Source organism: Biomphalaria glabrata, chromosome 2, assembly GCF_947242115.1.
Source record: "Biomphalaria glabrata chromosome 2, xgBioGlab47.1, whole genome shotgun sequence".
NCBI classification, from domain to species: domain Eukaryota; kingdom Metazoa; phylum Mollusca; class Gastropoda; family Planorbidae; genus Biomphalaria; species Biomphalaria glabrata.
The window spans coordinates 50,868,260-50,889,837 of NC_074712.1; the positions used below are offsets into that span (position 1 = coordinate 50,868,260).

Sequence of the window (21,578 nt, forward strand, 5' to 3'; positions counted from 1 at the left end):
AGTTAAGTATCGAAATCAGTGAAGTATCGAATTCACTGAAGTATCGGTGTTGCGGAAGTATGGGACTATGGGAGTCAGTGAAGAATCGAAGTTACGTGGGTATTGCAGTCTTGATGTATTGAAGTTGCCTAAGTATTTTTATATACCTGAAGGTATATTTTAATATACCTAATGGTCCATATTTGTAGTCAATGGCAAACTGTAATATATAATGGTCCATATTAGTTGTTAATAGCCTGCTACAATACATGACAGCCAATATTTGTAGTCAATGACAAGCTGATGGTCCATATCTGCATTCAATGACAAGCTGATGGTCCATATCTGCATTCAATGACAAGCTATAATAACTGATGGTCCATATCTGCATTCAATGACAAGCTATAATAACTGATGGTCCATATCTGCATTCAATGACAAGCTATAATAACTGATGGTCCATATCTGCATTCAATGACAAGCTATAATAACTGATGGTCCATATCTGCATTCAATGACAAGCTATAATAACTGATGGTCCATATCTGCATTCAATGACAAGCTATAATAAACTGATGGTCCATATCTGCATTCAATGACAAGCTATAACTGATGGTCCATATCTGCATTCAATGACAAGCTATAATAACTGATGGTCCATATCTGCATTCAATGACAAACTGATGGTCCATATCTGCATTCAATGACAAGCTATAATAACTGATGGTCCATATCTGCATTCAATGACAAACTGATGGTCCATATCTGCATTCAATGTCAAGCTGTAATAACTGATGGTCCATATCTGCATTCAATGACAAGCTGTAATCTCTGATGGTCCATACTTGTAGATAACATCTATTCTCTAATAGCTTTGTCTCGGGTAAGGAAAAAAAAATAACTTTCATTGCCGAACTAATGCTTCTGCTGGTGTGCTGTGAATGCTTTCTCCCTCTCTGGGAACACCTCTCCCCCATATTAATGGTTAAGGATTTCGTCAATGAGTGAGCCTGACGTGGCTTAGGCCCAGCCGTCACTTGCGTGATTAGGGCGGACTTATAGGATTCTTCTATTCAGTCATTTAGTCCCCATAGCCCCCCCCCACCCCATCTCCCAAACTAGCTTAAGAATTACAAATCATTGTAGAGAGCTTTTAGTCAATAGTTATCTAAACAGTAGTCTGTCATTAGTCTCTGGCCATATGGCCAACAGTGTCCACCTCTGACACACTAGAGGAATAAACTACACGGCCAACAAGCGAGTTTTCAAAGCCCGGTATAAAGTCGCTTGGGGTTTCAAGGGCTTTCAAGAGATTCAAGAAAGGGTGCCTGTTGTCAGAAAGGCTGCCACGCTTGTGACGTGGAAGATTGAGGCATCACGTGATTTCTTCTTTTAAACTACAGACGTTCCTTTAAAAGAGTGTGACTGAGTTTCATTTCACATCTAATAGCTATTGGAACAATTAAATTCCTACACAAACTGTGTAACTCCGAAGCTGTATAAGTTTAAATTGAACCTGTCCTCAGAAGACTTTTTAAATACGCTTTAGCCAGTATCATCGTTCTGGTGCCATCTTAAACATAAACCAGACAGGTCCGCTACATGGCGTCTTGAAGAACACGAGGGTGATCTTAACTATGTTACTACCAAAGCCCGAAGTGCAGCTAGATCGTGAACTGGCCGGCCATTTAGGGAAATGGCAATCACCCGATGTACTTGAAATTAACAGTGTTTATTCTACTTTGGCCGGCTATTTCGCGACGTGCCGGGTAATCCCTGCCCAATTTCCTGTCCGGTAAGCGGTGCAGCAGATTACTTTGTAACATCGGTTGGTTTTGCTGTGACGATAATTTTCCATTTGTCTAAGTTTTTTTTTAAAGAGAATGTCCTGCCTCTGTTACCTTTGTGTGTCGCCTCTGTCACGTCTGTGAATCGCCTCTGTCACGTCTGTGTATCGCCTCTGTCACGTCTGTGTGTCGCCTCTATCACCTCTGTGTGTCGCCTCTGTCACCTTTGTGTGTCGCCTCTGTCACGTCTGTGTATCGCCTCTGTCACGTCTGTGTATCGCCTCTGTCACGTCTGTGTGTCGCCTCTGTCACGTCTATGTGTCGCCTCTGTCACCTTTGTGTGTCGCCTCTGTCACGTCTGTGTATCGCCTCTGTCACGTCTGTGTGTCGCCTCTGTCACGTCTGTGTGTCGCCTCTGTCACCTTTGTGTCTTCTTTTTGGAAGTTTCAGAAAGGAGAATAGCCGCTATTAGTTGTGTGTGGTCTGTCCGTCCCGTTTAGATCTCGTAAACTAGAAAAGATAATGAAAATCCGACATAATGATATTTTAGATCTTTCAATCTTTCAAAGTTCTGATGCAACGGTTACTTTTTTTTTTCTTTTCTGAACGCGTAAAAATTAAATTTTTACATTAACTACGCAAGCAGTTTTTTTCATAAAAATACACCATTTTTACAACTATACACTATTCATAGTAAAAAAACACTGGAGACAATTTAGTAAGGGAGACAACTATTTAGAATATTTAAACAAATTATTCGAAGTGACTTCTGTAATGATCATAGACTATATATTACATGGACTGCCAACACTAAGGAAACTAAGCATAAGTTCCATTCACCGAGGCGTCCTTGGTTGCGTGGTAAATTGACTTCCGGTAGAATTTGTTACTATATAAAGAAACTATTCCCGAAGATTTTTACCATCAATTTTACAGCAAATCATAAATGGAAACTTAATTGTCATATACGATGTTACAGAGGTAAGTGTGCACAAATCAATTTGTGACTTAGATCTATGACTATAAAGCTTTGTAACTGATTTTCTTAGCCAATATAGATAATTAGCCAAGCCTGTATTTCGTGTATTCTTGTTTACGACATTAATTGTCTGCTAATTGGTGCTGCCAGTTTGGATTATTTGTTTTTCTTTTTTTTTTCATCACATTTGATAATTATTATCATTATTTTTACAATGTATATTTTAAATGTGATAAGCGATTTACTGAAAGAGTCAATACATTTCTGAGAGTGTCATTTATTAATTGTGTATATAATGGGTGATATAGGCCTAAGTTAAGTCTGTGAATGAGTCAGTCTAAATAAAATAACAATATAGTGAGTCAATAAGCCTACAATCTTACATCTTTACCAACTTTTGTTCAGATCTACAAATATTTTTTTTTATTCAATTTGATTTTAATTTCAAGATAATGTGCATTTTTATCTATAGTAATGGAAAATCAACCATAAAAAAAAATCAACGATGTATGTATGACTAACTGAAAAATCTGCATAAAAATTTCGGCCTTCAAGTTTTTAGTGTTTTTTTTTTAACTAACTAGAATCCCAAATAACATCCAATTCTTCTAAAAGCTATAAAAAGATCTGATATTGTTTCGAATATATTCGCCCAATAAAATTTTAGAATCATTAGGCTCTACTTCACTAGAAAGTGATTGTACACATAAACATGTAGACTTTCACCCAGATTTAGTGACCTATAGCTATAAACTTTATCTACAAATACGAACTTACACACAACACACTACTACACTACTATATATAAATATATATATATATATATATATATATATATATATATATAATAGAACACTAAACACTATTTATGTAAATGCCCATTTTTAAGTTTGTAAAATAATAATTTGTTTTTATAAAAAATCTGGCTATGCCTATAGTACTCTTAACAAAATTATGACTAAAAATATTATGAACGTCGAATCTCTAGATTCATCATCTTTGTGTGTCTGATAAACCCAGAGAATGAAGATATAGAATCTATATAGGTCCCCTATTATATAGAATCTAGCTCTAGTTGACTCTAGACTAGATCTAGGATAATTTCAAGTCTAGATGTTCAGCTTCATCTTACCTTGATCATGATGATTAATTTTAATCTGACTTCCTGACTTGTTAACTTAAACTTCGTCTTACTTACTACTTAGCCCTTTTAGGCGCCTTAGCCTTAGCTTCTTCATATGTGAATCATGAATGGAAGTGCTTGGCTCACAGTGTCACAGATCGTTCTTTAAACTATTTGAAGATCTACTTTATCTTTACTAACGACTCTATATCTAGACTCTAGTTTATATCTATATTTTATATGATAATAATAGACCTAGACTCTTATACTTATAATAAAGACAAAGTTATAAGATCTAGAATCTGTATCTAGATCTATTCCCATTTGTGATTTATACACTACAGATTTAATGTTTCTGATGAGCAATACTACTATCTACAGCCATGCCCATTAACATAGGCCCTACTCATGTACTAGATCTAGCTCTTTTGATCACAACTCATATCTTGCCTAGATATAAACAACTGTACTAGATTGGACTAGACATTCTAATCGGTTCTATTTTCGTTTTTCATTATTCTCACATATTCTAGTAGGCAATAGGTACCAAATTGTGCTATTTATTCACTGTAGATCTAGATCTTAACTTTTCTCTTAACTACCAAAGAAGTACACAAAGGATGTTGAAAGGTACCCAAAGGGCTCTAATTGCTACCATTCAATGTGTGGATTCAAGTATTTACCCAGATACTGCCACAATATGCTCTTATTGTTTTCAAAGGAGTTTTCAAACAGTGCCAGAAGCTGTATAAATACATTTAACAGTAAGTTTTTAAGTAATTAATCATTTATTTTTAAACGTTATGTAAGTCTATTTTAATTGTACGAATCCATGTGCTATTTTATTTAAAGCTAACTTATAGTTGAATATTTACACAATATTGTTGTTATGTTGTAAATAAAACATATTATATTCCCTCCAGCCTGTGCAGGGTATTTCTAAAGTGATAATTTTCTCATGCAGGCCAATACCACTCTTTTGTTATCTAAGGTGTTTTCCTTCAAATTATACTTTCTTGCATAAGAATTAAATATATTATGCAACAATTCTCAATTAGAAGTACAGATTAACCAGTTATCTTGGTGGAAAAGGATGTCAGATGAGTTGAGAAAATGCTTAAAGAAAGTCTTTACATAATTCTTTGAACTAAGTCACTATAAATATTTTGGAGATTTTAAAAATTTAATTAGAATTTTATTATTGCTCACATTAAAAGCAATTGTTCTTTTCTTTTCCGCAGATGTATATTTCAAGAAGAAATGATGCTTTCTTATTTCTAAGAGTTTATCAATAGGATGAATGCCACAAAACTCACTTGTTATGCCAGAAACTCTTCCTACGAAACTTCCAGTAAGTAAAAAAAAAAGTAAAGTTTCCCTTTCAGACCTTGTGATCGATAGGGCAGATGATGTAAAGATCATCTGTTTCTGACCATTCTGTTGCCTACGGTTAACGAGGGTGTCATGTGGACAGCACAGTGACCAACTTTAACTTTCCCCAACTAATGTCAGGTACCCATTAGAGCTGAGTGGACTCAGACTCAAATTAAAAATTCCAGTCTACACCAGGATTTGAACTTCGGTCCCCGGTTCGGAAGCCAAGCGCTTTACCGCTAAGCCACCAGGCCTCCTTCCAGTAAGTAGGGCAGCTTAAAATTTAATACTTTTATCTTAGTGCAAAAAGAATAAAAGCTGTCTTCAAATTCTCCCTTTAAATTTGCAAAGATATGTTTATAATTTAATGTATGCAGTAAAAAATTATGTTTCAAACACTCAGTACAATATTCAATGACTCTCTTTATTTGGGTTACCTCAGCATGCTTGTGCAGAAAATTTCCTGAATTTTTTACAAAGTCTGTTCCCTTCACTTTCAAGTGCATTTAATCATTCATTAAATTTTCATAATATTACTGAATATAATGTCAAAGATTAAATATTGTTATTATTATACTATTCCTTTTTTTTGTAATATTTTAGTTTCATAATATGTTCCCATAGCATTTTTTGTGTAAAACCTCTAATATACTTTACTATACTCCTAATATACTTTTTAAGGAACTGTTTTGTTAGATGTTTTCAGAATTGATTTTATCCGTAAAGGACTTGAACATATGGAAGTTTGGTACTATATGAAACTAAGATTGAATTGGTGACTTGTTATGAATTTAATGTATGTTGTTTCTATTCCATCAACAGTACTAGAATTTGTCCAGTGCCTGTGATCTTCTGAGTTGAAGGAGAATGTGCTCCATAATACCTACTAGGAGCTTGCTGATAGCTGGAAGTTCATGAATACTATGTTGTCCTTGATTTGATGATTCTGAAAACTACCATTTCTGAAGACTTGAGCATTATTTCTATAATTTAAAAAAATCTTTTCAAGAAATATTGTGTTTATAATATTAAGAAAGTGAAGATAATATTGTTCTTACTAATATTATTGACTTATTAAAATAGAAAGCACATCATTACCAATATTCACTTGTCAGTAAATGTTAGCATTATTCAATTTTTAGTTACATGTTCAAACTAATAAATTTTATTATTTAACTCAATGAGTGCGGAGCGTCTATCCCATAGACGGTCTGTCTGCCCTAAACGCACGGAACGTCTATCCCATAGACGTTCTTACCCTACCTTTGTTTCGTTGCATTTTTAAATTAAAAATTTTAACTAACAACAGTGGAACTATTTTTAATTTATAAAAAAGTTCTTCATCCTTTGTTTACATAGAAATTAGAAGCTTTTGGCTTTATTTAGACATTTATTTATTACTTTTTTTACAATGTAAAAAAACGTCGCCATGACTACGCTAGTTCAAGACACACCCACAATGTTGACTACTGAAGAAACTTTATAATTATTCTAAAAATTATCACAAATAAATAGTAATAATGAAGAATTTGATCTAGATTAGATTCAGGTAGGTCTAAATTTAGCGTATTTATATGATTATATCTATATTATTAGTATTTAGATCTAAATCTATTATTGTCAGTAGGCTAGGTGTAGTCTGTAGATCGAGATTGACTAGATCTAAGCTTTTATCTCTAGACTTGGACTCTAGATCTAGATATATCTTTAGATCTAAGCTTCTGGTAAATAAAAAGAAAGGAAATGGTAGATCTACATCAAATAATCATCCACTGTACTGTGGGGTGGGCATTTTTTCCCCATTTTCTTTTTTTTTTTTTAGTATTGTTTATCTGTAAAAATCTACAACATCATGGCTATGCTTGTCCAAGACACACCCACAATGTTTACTACTGAAGAAGCTTTATTATTGTTTTATTTATACTTCTTTGAATTGTAATAATGAAGATCTTGATCAAGATTTAGCATAGGATGAAGCAGACTTGGACATTATTAGCATTTAGATTTAGATCTAGATCTAGTATTGCCTTATATGCTTAGGCTTAGGCCTTAGCCTTAGACTAGGGCTAGGTCTTGAATGTAGATCAAGGTTGACTAGATCTATGCTTTTATCTTTACACCTTTGTAGATTCCTATAGATCTAACCCTTAGATAAATGAAAACAACAGAAATGGCAGATCTAAATCCAATATTCATCCACCATGCTGGGCCTTTTCTTGGTATATTTTCTAGCAATTTTTTTTGGTAAAAATCATCACCATCACTATACTGGTTCAAGTTGCGCTCCAAAAGGTTTACTACTAAATAAAAGTAAAATATAAAACTATTCTAAATCCATAATTTATCACAAAGGAACAGTAATAATGATCTATTCGATGTCTAAATCTTAGGTAAAATGAATTAGGATTTTTATTGTCCTTCATCTAGTTAGAGATTTAGGCTTTGATCTCTCGCTAGCCTATGTCTTGCACTGGTCTAGTATTAGAATGAAAGATGTTCTATGCAAATAAAAAGAAGACAAATCTAGATCTATATCCCATTGATTCAAATGTACATAATATTTGAGTGCATTTGGTTGATAGATTTAGTGCTGGTATCTATTGTTATTGGTAGTAATGAAAAGCGCAATAATTTTCACTTTTTTTTCTGACTAAAAAACCAGGTAAAAATAATAATATAATCAATGATTCATCATCTTTTATTGACTATTTTATCACATTTCTTTTTGAAAATATCACAAAGGAACAGTAATAATGATCTATTTGATGTCTAAATCTTAGGTAAAATGAATTAGGATTTTTATTGTCCTTCATCTAGTTAGAGATTTAGGCTTTGATCTCTCGCTAGCCTATGTCTTGCACTGGTCTAGTATTAGAATGAAAGATGTTCTATGCAAATAAAAAGAAGACAAATCTAGATCTATATCCCATTGATTCAAATGTACATAATATTTGAGTGCATTTGGTTGATAGATTTAGTACTGGTATCTATTGTTATTGGTAGTAATGAAAAGCGCAATAATTTTCACTTTTTTTCTGACTAAAAAACAAGGTAAAAATAATAATATAATCAATGATTCATCATCTTTTATTGACTGTTTTATCACATTTCTTTTTGAAAATGCTGTAAATAGTCTAAATATGCTGTTTCAACAGTAATACAAAGAACAAAATCTAAATTTAGGTCTCAAAAGTTCTAAAGTTGGCATCCATTTTTTTTTCTGAGTGTCATATTATTTAGATTATAATTTGTATCTTATATTTAAATAGAAAGATGTTTACATTTTCACATTCTCCATTCATTTACCTTTACTTTGATACCAAATTTGTTACTATAGCATCATTGGTACTTAAACAATAAATTTTTGTTTTAGCCATGTTTGGAACATTTTCTTATTTTTTTAAAAAAAGTAGCATTTTTTTGAAAACAAAACACAGCAGTCAAAGAGTTAAATTATAGCAACTTTCTCTTTCAGTCCAGCTTAAGATACATTCCTGTAAAAAGTCTATAATAATAAGTTAATGTCGATGTAGTATTGTTCAGACACTTACAAGTTTAATCATCTATACTTCACAAAAAAAAAGTGTTTGAATGGTTTTCATTTGTTTGTACATCAAATATGTTTTAATATAATTATCATTTTTAGATGAAACATTAAATACTGAAGATGACCATTTCAATTTCTGATGTAGGCCTATTCTCATTTCATGAAATTAACAGAATATTATCTGAAATTTCATCCCTTCATGGTAACTGTAACTGGCTTCATAAAAAAATGGAGTGATGACTGGGTTGACTATATATTTTTTTATAAATAATGCATCAATGAATGTAGCTTATACTGTTCTTTTCCTCATCTTGAAATGTGTGGACTGATAATTAGCTGTTGCATGATACTCTAAATGACAAATATCTTCTACTCATTACAATAGCATATTTCCATGCTGTTTGGCTAAGTGGAAGCAGATAAAATTTGTTCCTCTATTAGCTGTAAAATCTCGAAATTCATGAGCAGCTGAGAAAAAAAGAAAAGAAATTCAAACTAGTTTAGACATGTTATAAATATATATATTTGCTAATTAAAAAATGTAAGACTACTTTATGTTACAACAATGGACAGCATCTTTAAAGTTGATTTCAATGCAATCACAAGAAATAATTTTTTCTCTACAATTAGGCCTGCTTTAATGATTTTTTTTTATGTAAATAAATTTTATGCATAGGATTAAATATATAACATGTACTTAAGGAGATTTTTTACCTATTATTTCACAATTACAAGTAATTTAAAGTGATACATGTATTGATAACACAATGTTATTGGACAAAGTAAAAAAAAATCTCACTTGTAGTAGATCCCTTTCAATTTGAAAGTTAGTGACAATCAAATCAGGTTTGTGGAAGTAGTATGCTCTTTAAGTAAAAAAAAACAAAAACAACGAAAAATGCATTATAAAAAGTTTTCGCTTTAAATAAAATTTCTCTTGGGTGACTTGAGTAGAAAGTAATAGAAATATGAACTTCATTTAGCAATATGCTCACACTAAGCAGAAGTGGTTTTTACTAGTGAAAATTGTCTGTCCAAATAAGCTATTGAAACTACTGTTAGCTTCACATGATATGAACTGTAAAGTTTGACAGTTCTTCCTCTAAGACTTTTAGGTACCGGTATTATCTATCAAGAGCAGGGTAAAACAAGGATGGGTTTTGGCCATCAACACTATTCGGAATTGTTTCGTCTGTACTCTCATAGCGCCTTGGAAGATGGAGTAGGCCCTATATATCCACAGTAGATCGGATGGAAGGCTTCTTAAACTGGCTTGACCAAAACGAGGAAACTACATAACCTGATTAGGGAACTGATGTTTGACGACGATGCTGCTCTCACTACCTTTCGCAGTAATTATTACAAAGGCTAGTCAATACTTCGACAGCTGCAGATCAATAGTTCAGTCTTACAATAACTCTCACCAAGACAGAAAAAAGGGCATAAAAAGTCAACATCATCAAACTCCATTTGAGTGAGGGCTTGAGAGGCTCAAATCTTCTCTTGCAAAAGCCCTGGACAGAAACCCTGCTGTATTGCGTAGTGCATACATGTCACCATACAGATCGAGAATTTTTGGTTCTGACCTGTTGAGACGTAGATTAGCAAGTCTGGGGAAGTCAAACAGAAAATGCGGCACGGGGGCACCAGGATTCGAAATTTGGCCATAGCCGTGAGAAACATGAGGCAACAGGACAGTGGCCTGTCCTGCACTGTGTTATAATAACTTGCCATAAAACATCACAGAATGTACTTTTTCTATTTTATCAACGACAGCATCTAAATGCCAAACATACTTACATTTTTCAACTCGGAGAAAACTTTACATCTAGACTTATTACTTTTACTTTAGGCCTACACATAATATAGGACTTTTTTTACAACTTATAAACGAAAGGTCATTTTAGCCTGTTATAGTAAGAGCATATAGATCTAAATTTACCGGGTTATCCTTCTGAATAAGTCTTACTATTTGGTTTATATATATATATATATATAGAGAGAGAGAGAGAGGCTATGCTCTCACAAGAACCTCAATTCAATCAATGTCGTAAACAAGAAAATACACGAAATACAGGCTTGGCTAATTAGTCTATATTGGCTAAGAAAATCAGCTATAAAGCTTTACAGTTATAGATCTAAGTCAGAAATTGATTTGTGCACACTTACCTCTGTAACATCTTCTTTAACAATTCAGTTTCCATTCATGATTTGCTGTAAAAGTGGTGGTAAAAATCTTCTGGAATGGTTTCTTTATACGTAAAAAAAAATCTACCGGAAGTCAATTTACCACGCAACCAAGGACGCCTCCGTGAACGGGACTTGTTTATTGAAAAATATAGGCTTAGTGCGTAGAGTTGGCAGTCCATGTAATATATAGTCTATGGTAATGATAGATTGTCCAACAAGAGATTTGTACGCACGTTTTGGTCAAACAACACCACGTAAATAATTGTGTATGCGAAACACTTTGTCAATAAACAAACAAGAAATACAAACAATGTCTGTGAGTAAAAAAGAAAAATATAAAGAATGGAAAATGTAACATTGGACAGAAACACAGAAAGTAGCAGACTTTTTTTTTAATGAGTAAAAAAAAAAAAATAAAGCAAAATTAGGTAGAAAGGAAAAATGTATTATTAGACAAATTTGTACCAAAATAAAACGAACTGAACTTTTGACATTTTCCATTTCCACTGGTGGTCTCGATGTGAACAAATCATAGCGACAAGAGATTCCATGATGGGAGGGGGGGGGAATGGATGGGGGAAGTCATTTACAACTACCGAGGTTGAGGCGGGGGTGGCAGCTTCATGATCAGATATAGTCCATGGTTTGTCTGGTATCGAGCCAACGGGGGTAGTCTCTTGTGATCTTGAGTTAGAGATTGGAAACTTTGTTTCTTGACTGGTTTGTTTTAGGGAGGCAAATGTCCTTGGAGTTTTCGTCTGTTTGAGTTTTTCACAAACAACCAAAGTATTTTTACGCTATTCGCAAAAAAAAAAAAAAACGTAAGCTATATCATCCCCATAGACTTATATATTACACTAGACTGGAAACCGGAAATAAATTCTTATCCGCGATTGATCGATTCACAGACCTATCTATATATAGATTTTTATGTACGTAAACTCTTTTTTCATAGAAAAGTAATGATCTTCAGTTTTCAAAGTTTAGAAATAATGCAAAATCATTTTTCGGATATTCACGCAAATATATGAAACAAAGCCATTTCCTGTTTGTTTCCATTGAGATAATTTTTCAAAAATCCTAGATCGAAATAGTTCATGTTGATTTAAATCATCTTATGTACATTTAAATAGATTGATTACCTAGATCTTTCTAGATTATGTATCTAAAAATTGCAAAATAGTAATTATGAGATGAAACTACTCTTATTTTTGATGTTCAATTACGAGATCTAGATCTAAAAATTAAATTATATGTTACATTGGTTAGGGTTGAAAAAAAACATCACAACATTACTTCTTTTAACTACTTTACAAAACAACGCATTGTTCCAACTTTCTAAAAACTGTCTCCATGTCCAGTTTAGAGTAGTATATATAAGTCAATGATCAACCCTTTGTAATTTATTGTCGGTATTTCCCCAAAGGCACCAATCTATATATAAAGGATTTTTAAAATATCACGAAAATAGGACTTCCTGTATTTTCTTTCCTTTCCTCTAAGTCTAAGTGAAAGTTTTTAAAACTCGCCTTTTGTCACTTCCTCTTCTTTTGAAACGATGACCATAGACATCAATAAATATAGACTGGCCGATTAAAGAGTTTTATGAAATGAACATTTGTGACTTGCAATTTTGTGTACTTTATTATACAGCATTTATGAGCAGTATAAAAGTGAAGTATTCATATCTATTTCAGCCACACACCTATATATATATTGTAAATAAGGAGGCAGTGTAGTTTTGTTTAATCTCTAAGAATGAAGATCATGCGATTTTTCATAATTCGGAAATCCGAATACAATAGAATTGAATAGATATACATGTTTTCAAGTTACATGTAGGCCTAGTTACTTCCTTTGGCCAGTCTATATTTATTTATGTCTATGACGATGACTAAATAAATATATATATAAACAAATTAATCCTACTAGCATACAAAAAAATAGATCTAGATGTATTGTTATTTCGCTACATTTAAAAGGTATAAAAAAATAAAACAATGAAACTGTTTTTATGTACACAGCACAATACCGAAACAAATGTGTTAAGTGGGAAACGGATATGAAGCATTCCATTGGGGCCTACTCGATCCATCAGGGAAAGCTTGAAAAGTTTAAAGCTGGCATTGTAATTAAAATGGCCCGAAAAATGCAAAAGCGGTTGTGTGTGTGTGTGTGTCACTGTGTGTGTGTTGGGGGGGGGGTCACGGTCGAAATATAATATAGTTTGAATGGACCTCATTCACCAATCGTAAACAACCAACATTTAGCCACGTGGTTCTCTATCTCTTCTATACAAATTACGTAATACACAATGGCTATCACGTGACAGTTTTTTTCCCCGTTGTTTTATCAATATCATCACGTGGCTAAATGTTGTTTGTTTACGATTGGTAAATGAGGTCCATTGAGAACTCTGGCGCTGGGAGGGGGGGGGGGGGTGAAGCACATAAGTAAAAGTAATACTAGAACTAACGGGCCCAAAATATATGTGTGCGTGTATGTGTCGGGATCGCATTATGAAAGGGTCCTTCCCAAACAAGTCAAAAGTCTATGTTGGAATATTAAGACGCGCAGGTAAAAAACAAAATGAGAGAGAGAGATAGAGCGAAGGGAAGAGAAAGCGGGCCGTGAACTTTCATTGTAGCAGATACACTGAATCACGGGCTAAAAAAAGAGTAGGTTAGGTTGATCTTTCAAATGTGACCCATTTATAATACTTCAAAATATAAAAAAGAGTTGCCATGGTCATAATAAATAATATAAGTCTGAGAACAAATCAACGGGCGTAGCCAGAGTGTACTATATACTATCTATGTACCATGTAAACAATTATGTATCTCATTTCACTTGCTCCAAACAAAACACAAACGAATGTACCAGCAGTTTCAAGATATATTGACGATTATTTCAAATTATTTAAAAAACAAAACATGATAGAGTCAAAAGACAAAATGGTTAATCTATTTTTCATCTTTGTTAGATTTCCAACAGTTTTGCCTTCGGTGGTACAGAAATAGATATTGTAATGTAACGCTGGATGTCATGTGATCTTCATTTTTTTCTTTGGTCTATTTCCTTTCATCCTGTGTGATGCCTGGTGGAAAGAGGGAAGTCAATGTCGAGATAGACAATGAAGCAGTGACTACAACATTCTATTGCGTTAATGTGGTTCAGAGTGAGCAAAAACCACTACCAAATAATAGGCTTACAAAATATACCAGACTGTCGTGTCATTATATTCCTAGACAGGCTGTCGTCTCATTTTATTTCAGGACAGGCTGTCGTGTCATTTTATTCTAAGACAGGCTGACGTGTCATTTTATTCTAAGACAGGCTGCCGCGTCAACGTGTCATTTTATTCCTATTATTTGAGCCACACGTGAAGGCCAGAAGTTGGACTGGTTGTCAGAGGCTATCTGAGCCACATGTGAAGGCCAGAAGTTGGACTGGTTGTCAGAGGCTATCTGAGCCACACGTGAAGGCCAAAAGTTGGACTGGTTGTCAGAGGCTATCTGAGCCACACGTGAAGGCCAGAAGTTGGACTGGTTGTCAGAGGCTATCTGAGCCACACGTGAAGGCCAGAAGTTGGACTGGTTGTCAGAGGCTATCTGAGCCACACGTGAAGGCCAGAAGTTGGACTGGTTGTCAGAGGCTATCTGAGCCACACGTGAAGGCCAGAAGTTGGACTGGTTGTCAGAGGCTATCTGAGCCACACGTGAAGGCCAGAAGTTGGACTGGTTGTCAGAGGCTATCTGAGCCACACGTGAAGGCCAGAAGTTGGACTGGTTGTCAGAGGCTATCTGAGCCACACGGGAAGGCCAGAAGTTGGACTGGTTGTCAGAGGCTATCTGAGCCACACGTGAAGGCCAGAAGTTGGACTGGTTGTCAGAGGCTATCTGAGCCACACGTGAAGGCCAGAAGTTGGACTGGTTGTCAGAGGCTATCTGAGCCACACGTGAAGGCCAAAAGTTGGACTGGTTGTCAGAGGCTATCTGAGCCACACGTGAAGGCCAGAAGTTGGACTGGTTGTCAGAGGCTATCTGAGCCACACGGGAAGGCCAGAAGTTGGACTGGTTGTCAGAGGCTATCTGAGCCACACGTGAAGGCCAGAAGTTGGACTGGTTGTCAGAGGCTATCTGAGCCACACGTGAAGGCCAGAAGTTGGACTGGTTGTCAGAGGCTATCTGAGCCACACGTGAAGGCCAGAAGTTGGACTGGTTGTCAGAGGCTATTAGAGACGAATGACATTGGAAGCAGTGGAGTGCTTTCATCCATTACCACTTCCGGCATTCCGGCAATGACAAATTTGCGAAACATTACGAAACCAAAAAGGCATGCAATTATAGAATTATAAATATCTTTTTTTACCACACCTCTACTCAAGTCAGAACTTCACGGAAACTTCAGGAACCTGAACGCGTACCGCGGATGTTAAAAAGGGCTTTAACGATTTTTCTAGAAATTTAATAGTTAATGTATATCGTTGAGAAAAGAATTGCGGCTCGTTGGCCACATAGGAAAAAACTCTAGTTTGACCGCTATAATTTTTCAAAGTAAAAATAAATAAATGAAAATGTAAAATTTGGCTTCTAGATTTAGATCTAGAGCCAACATCGATTTAGAAAGGACTATCGCGTTCTTGAGTTGTAGTTGAGTATTTCGTGTGTAAGGTTTATATTAATTTCATATGTATGTGTGTGTGTGTGTGTGTGTGTGTGTGTGTGTGTGTGTTTGTTTTATTTTTGTCCAGATTTCAAATCAAGTTGGGCTAAAAGAAATAATTTGAACACAATGTTTAGAAAAGCAAAGCTATTTTGGCGTAACTTAAATTTCCTGACAATAACTTTTTTTCTCTCTTTTCATTTGTATCAGCTGCGAAAAATTCAATTGATGGGAAATAATTGAAGGGCCGAACTTCCTGAGTCTGTGGCTTCAGGGACTTTTAAAAATCGAAGCAATAATTGAGACCTAAAAATGTCTCGCTTAATGAAGACAATCTTTTTTTTTGTCTGTCCATATTTTATCATGCTCAGGTTCATAAAGTTAATTTTAAATCAGGATCAAATGTTATGTTTAGCCAGACTTTTTCTGTCATAACAAGGGCAAAGCGGGAGGAAACATCAAATAGCAAAGAAGTAACAAAAAATGTCTTCATTAAACAAGACAGTTTTCCTCTTGCGTGAATCTTTATGGCTCATTAACTAATTACATTTTCACAGTCAAATATATCAATCACTTTTATTTCAAACAAACGAGGTGTATTTTTTTTAAAGAATGATTTTGACATTTCTGTGCGTATTTGGATACCTAGTCCTGTGGATACCTAGTCCTGTGGATACCTAGTCCTGTGGATACCTTGTATTGTGGATACCTAGTCCTGTGGATACCTAGTCCTGTGGATACCTAGTCCTGTGGATACCTAGTCTTGTGGATACCTAGTCCTGTGGATACCTAGTCCTGTGGATACCTAGTCTTGTGGATACCTAGACCTGTGGATACCTAGTCTTGTGGATACCTAGTCCTGTGGATACCTAGTCCTGTGGATACCTAGTTCTGTGGATACCTAGTCTTGTGGATACCTTGTCATGTGGATACCCTGTCCTGTGGTTTGCGCTATAGACTTTTGTCTCAAACTCAATCTGCTGCCATCTCCCGCTTCCATCCTAAAGGAACATCCAAAACATGTAAAACAAATGCCAAAAACATGTTTCGATACTGCAGATAATAATAATCGAAAAAAAAAAAAAGCCGAGATTTTGGTTCAATCCAAATAATCTGTGGGAGAAACAAACCTAGCAAACATCGACTGACCTTAGACTGGAACCCACAGGGGAAGAGAAATGGCAAAAGACCAAAGCAAACATGGAAAAGATCGGTAGAGCAAGAGACAAAGAAGGCAGGATGGACATGGACCCAGCTGAGGGGACATTGCACCGAACAGAGTCTGATGGCGAAGTGCTGTTGAGACCCTTAGCTCCACTGGAAGTCAAAAGGACTTGTTGCGACCCTAAGCTCCACTTTCATTTTTGCATTATCAATCTCTAAAGACAAAAACATTTGTTGTTTTAAGCATCTCAATTCTCGTAAATACTTGGGTCTCCAAGTAAGACTTTACAAATATGTCTCTGGGTTGCAGGCTGAGCAGCATTACCCAAGTGTTACGCAAACGTTTAACCAGACAGGCCTTGAACACACTTTGATTATAAAATAAAAATCCTGGTATAGTTGCCAGTAGGCCTGCTTCTATTTGGAAACATCAATCTTGAGCTAGGTTATCGTTCGTTAGCCTCCTTCACTGGTAGAACGACTTTGTCAAAATAGATCTAGGCAGAAAGCGAAGACTATAGTCATACACTATTATATAATAATAATAATAATAATAATAATAATAATCTTTATTATCCGTAAGGAAATTTGTCTTACAATTTGTGCATTACACCAAACAAAAAACATTATAACTATAAGAAACCAAAGTGTACATTCACACCAGACTCACTCATAATTTACATGTGACAAAGTTTATACCAGATTGTTCTTATTTAATGATTTGATTGCCAGGGGAACAAAAGAGTGTTTGTGTCTGTTTGTCTTTGCTATCGGTGTCTTGTATCTCTTTTGTGATGGTAAAATCAAAAAATCCTGACACAAAGGGTGATTCTTTATTTCGAGGATCTTGTTAGCTTTTTTATAGATGTTTGTCTCAAACAACTGCCCAAATGGGGTTTGTTTTTTGCCAATGATTTTGCCAGCAGCATTTAGGATTCTGTTAAGTTTATTTTTATTTTTAATGCTCAGATTGCCATACCAGGCAGTGATATTGAAACTTAAAATATTGCAGATGTGAGCGTGATAAAACATAGCCAGGGCCTTTTCGCTAACATTAAACGAGGACAGTTTTCTTAGTAGTCGTAATCTTTGCTGCCCTTTTTTGCTGATATAATCAGTATTTGCAGTAAAATTTAGTTTATTGTCTAGGATAGTACCAAGGTATTTAAAGGTTTGCACAATTTCAATAGTCTCTCCAGCTACAGAAACAATATCATTTTCCTTCTTGTCCCTACGAAAATCGATTATCATTTCTTTGGTTTTTTTTACATTTAATAATAAAAAATTATCTTTACAGTATTCCTCAATGTGTTCTAATTCTTTGAAATACTCATTTACGTCTGAGCTCTCTGAGAGCAGGGCAAGAAGAGCCGCATCATCAGCGAATTTTGTGAAGGAGCAACAAGAACTATCGGATTGAAAATCATTGGTGTACAAAATGAACCACAATGGCGATGTCACAGCCCCCTGGGGCGCCCCTGTGTTAACTATGCGTTCATTAGATATAACATTGTTTACCCTAACCCTCTGAGCTCTCTGGGTCAAAAATTCATTAGCCCATAGTATTATGTATGGACTAATCTGCAACGCTTTCATCTTTTCAATGAGTAAATGAAGTTGTATAGTGTTAAAAGCTGATGAGAAATCCATAAAGAGCAATCCTACATAAGTGTTCGGTAAGTCCAGATGTTTGTAGACACAGTTTAAAATATTTAGGATGGCATCGTCTACACCTTTACCCTTTTGGTAAGCAAATTGTAAAGGGTCTAACTTATTACAAAGATCATTCAGAAGAAACATTTTAACCAATTTTTCTAAACATTTAGACACAATGGAAGTAAGTGAAACAGGTCTATAGTCATTCATTTCCTTCGGTTTGGAAACCTTTGGCACAGGTACAATTATAGATGACTTCCACACAGGTGGTATCTCATGGTTTAGTAATGAAGTAGAAAAAATATCTTGGAAAGGTTCAGCTAGTTGTTCAGCACATTCTTTTAAGATTCGCCCTTTTATTCCATCAGGCCCACCAGCTTTCATTGGGTTGACGTTTTTGAAAATGTTACAAACTTGCTCTTTAGTAATCGCTAATTCTAAGCAGTTGTTAACATTGACATCCTCAAGGGCTTTGAGTCTTAGATAATTAAAATCTTTCGTGTCGAAGCGACAATAGAAATCATTTAACTCGTTGGCCAATGTTTTTTCGTCTCTTGTAGCAAGATTATTTTTAAATTTGACTTGTGCTCCTGCCATTTTGTTCATGATGCCCCACGCCTGTCTCATGTCACTTGTATTAATTGAGTCTTCCAGCTTGGTGCGGTAGTTTCTCCTCCCTTCCTCAAGAACGACGTTGAGATTTCGTTGAGCAATTTTCCTTGCCTGTCCATCGCCACTCATAAATGCTCTTTTCTTTTTTATTATTTCCCGTTTTATTTTTGCAGTGACCCATGGTTTATTGTTGGGGTATATCTTGATGCTCTTAGTGCTGACACACATGTTTTCACAGAATTTGATGTAATTTGTCACTGCTTCGACCCATTCTTCCAGATTTGAAGTGGTCTCTTTGAACAAATTCCAGTCAGTGCAGTCTAGACATCCCTTTAGTTTGAGAATATTGTCTTGTGTCCATTCTTGTACGTTTTTTTGAATGATTTTTCCTTCTTTAAGTTTTGTACGGTAAGTAGGCAGCAGTTGTAGTGTTTTGTGGTCCGATGATCCTAGTGGTGGCTTTTCACGAGATGTGAATGCCCCTTTGATGTTACAATAACATAAGTCCAGAGTTCTGTTTTCTCTTGTCGGACATGAAATGTGTTGATAGAAGTTGGGTAGGTCAACCTTCAAGGTGCATTTATTAAAATCACCCAGTATAACTACTGGTGCGTCCGGTGACCTTGTCTGAAACTCATGCACTACGTCAGCGATTATTGCAGCTGCAACTTCCGTTTTGGCTGTAGGCGGAACATAAACCAGGACTATGTAAATAACACCAAAGTCTCGTGGCAAATATAAAGGTCTCAATGAAAGCGCCAGTAGTTCTAGATCCGGACAGCACATTCTCTTTTTAACCGTGTAGTTGGTACAGTATTTGAGGTTGATGTACACACAAAGCCCTCCACCTTTCTTCTTCTTAGACTCACCCGTTCTGTCAGATCTCACGCAAGAGAAACCATCAATAGCAATCAGGCTGTCGTTGTCATCCTCCTCTAACCATGTCTCAGTAAAAGCCAATAGACAACTTTCCCTAAATACGTGGTCGTAGCGTACATGGGCACATATCTCATCCACTTTATTTCTAATTGAGCGGACGTTAGCTAGAATAATCGTAGGAAGTGGTGGGCGAAAGCCTCTTCTTCTCAGCCTTTGCCGTAGTCCTCCTTTTTTCCCTCTTTTCCTTGTACTAATAGAGGAAGGGTAGAAACAATTTATATGTGCATAACACGGTGGAAGAGGCTTCCTCTTTGAACGAAGTCCGAGGAGTTGATCTTTACTATAATGAATAGATCTAGTACTAGAACGGCCGCCATCTTGGCTCGCCATTTTTCTTCTTTTATTCCTAACCAAATAACCAAAGTTGAACAAGTCTAGATCTAGTAAAACGTTTAATGTAAATACTCATTGTGGAGCCCACCTTGAAAACAGAAGTCTTCATCTGCATAACTGATTACAAAAGAACATTCAATATACATCCAGCAAAGAAATAATAATGAATAATGAAAGCACAAATTGCATGTCGCCACAGTGCAGCGCCATTTTGCATTATTATACTAATTATACCTATCACCCAACTAACCAACCCTCCTCCCCCCATATCATCTAAAAAATGTATTAACATGAAGTAACAAGTAACAATACCAAATACGTAGATTAATAAAAAAAAAAAAAAAAAAAACTTAGAATTTAATCTTTTTGTTTAATTATAGCAGTAGTGTAGATGAGTGGTAGGAGCCTGGCTACCTATCTGAGGGGGGGCCATTAATCCCAATATAGATTGGCCATTTTAGATTCGCGACTCTACGGACGGTTTCCCCATAGCTAGCCAAAAGAGTTCTTTTAGAGCGCAGTGAATATTTTCTTTTGGTCTCATCCACTCTGCGCGTGGTTTTTTTTTTAACAAAAACAAAATTTATTCAATAAATTCACACACTAAAACAACTTTTCATTCTTAGGAATGTGTGCTTGTGGTGAGCTGAAAATTATCCCAATTTTTATTCCAGTCACACTGATTGGAAAGGAAGGGGAAGCATGAAGGGAAAGGGGAGATTATTTAACTAAAAACCCAGACATGCAAACTGCTCATTTGGGGAAGTTTGCTCAACACCGTCTTGGCCGCATCACCAATCACGTGGTTTGCATACTCACACGACGACAATCCTCTCAATCCACACACAATCATACCCAAGCACTCACACACTCTCCCCCCGACAAAGTCTCACCCATAAAGGCACTTGAAACCTTGAAGCAGAAATCGACTGCTCATGCGGCCGCTTACACGCCTTGCTCTTTCCCCGCCAAATTTCGGCAGGAGCAGACAACCTTAAGCATAAGCGATTCGACTACAAGTTCTCGTTCCTGATGGACATGTCTTCCTGGGGAATTGGACGTGTGTGGCATATTTATCTGAATTACTTCCCCCCACTGTTCGCAAGGGCCGGCCCTAACAACGACACGAAGCTAATAGAGCGGATGACAGAAGCTGAAAACCAGAATAGACAAAGGAAAAAAATTCAATGAAACACAAATGTAAAAGACACAGAATGGATCCCTACCCCT

At 35.6% G+C, this 21,578-nt stretch overlaps 1 protein-coding gene and 2 long non-coding RNA genes across 4 annotated transcripts in view; 1 reads left to right on the forward strand and 2 right to left on the reverse strand.

Moving 5' to 3' along the window:
- The window catches only part of LOC106072479 (rhomboid-related protein 3-like), a 131,110-nt gene that overhangs the window by 46,916 nt on the left and 62,616 nt on the right, over positions 1-21,578 (reverse strand). The gene's annotated exons all lie outside the window — the stretch shown is intronic.
- On the forward strand, positions 4,125-8,620 carry LOC129924667 (uncharacterized). The gene is made up of 3 exons (XR_008776659.1): positions 4,125-4,632; positions 5,110-5,219; positions 6,065-8,620. It is a non-coding gene; the product is annotated as an uncharacterized LOC129924667 (long non-coding RNA).
- Positions 9,117-11,163, reverse strand: LOC129924668 (uncharacterized). Of its 2 annotated transcripts, none has more exons than XR_008776660.1 (3): positions 10,959-11,163; positions 9,589-9,655; positions 9,117-9,257 (listed from the first exon to the last, which is right to left on the reverse strand). It is a non-coding gene; the product is annotated as an uncharacterized LOC129924668 (long non-coding RNA). The 2 variants fall into 2 exon arrangements; XR_008776661.1 differs by lacking the exon at positions 10,959-11,163 and adding an exon at positions 10,590-10,606.